Below are 1,055 nucleotides of genomic sequence, written 5' to 3' on the forward strand. Positions count from 1 at the left end.
ACTGTAACATTTTGGTATAAACATGGCTGAGATTTCTCTAACTTTTAGTGGGAAAATCAATTATTTCAATCAGTTTCTGCATTTTTGAAGTTGTACATGGACAACTGGCTGGGACTTCACTCATGGCTTTCCAAAACAGAATAGCATTGGATATGTCACTAGCACAAAAAGGTGGAGTCTGTGCTATCTTTGGTGAGCAATGCTGCACCTTCATTACTAACAACACGGCTTCAGATGGCAGCCTAACCATAGCCCTGGAGGGCCTTAGGTCACTGAATGGTAAAAGGAAAGAACACTTAGGCGTGGACACAACCATGTGGGACTCGTGGTTGGACGTCTTTGGCAAGTATCGTACCCTGGTGTTATCAGTCCTGGTTTCCATAGCTGTGTTTTCCACCATCTTGACCCTCTGTGATTGCTGTCTGATCCCCTGCATTCGAGGTCTCATTCAGAGACTGATCTCTACTGCTATCTTCTCTCTACAGCAGCAGTCTCAGATGTATCTGCTCCTCGCCCGCACAGACTCAGCAGATGAAGATGATGATATTTAAATATATGTTGACCTACAAAGTTAAATATAAAGTAAGCAGACATCAACTGTTATACTTTAAATGTTGAGCTTCTGATTCATCTATTTCATCTATTGTTACACTATAAAATTAAGTTGTATATAGCACAAAACATAATGGTCATTAAGAGATCTGCAAGTACTTCATTTCTTCTGACAAAGTAGAGGTAATCGAGTAAAATATTGCATTACAATTTTTAAATGTTTGCTTATCCAAGAAGACCACTAAATTTATTCACCTTTTCAAGGTCTACTACTTGGTATTTATACAAAAATTACAATAAACTGTTGACAAACTCACCTTTGTTTTCTGAAATATGACCACCAGCTTTCGATGCGTTGGTTGGCTGTTGAGGAGCCATACATATGGCTGGCAACGCTCAAGCTTTTCACAAGTGGTGGAGAAAAAAAAAAAATATGTAACTTCCAAAAAAAGTAATCACTAATCTACTTTTTCAAGTAGTAATAAGTAATCGATTAAAGTTAA

This window comes from Cyprinodon variegatus, unplaced genomic scaffold (assembly GCF_000732505.1).
Source record: "Cyprinodon variegatus isolate N-32 unplaced genomic scaffold, C_variegatus-1.0 Scaffold1618, whole genome shotgun sequence".
NCBI classification, from domain to species: Eukaryota; Metazoa; Chordata; class Actinopteri; order Cyprinodontiformes; family Cyprinodontidae; genus Cyprinodon; species Cyprinodon variegatus.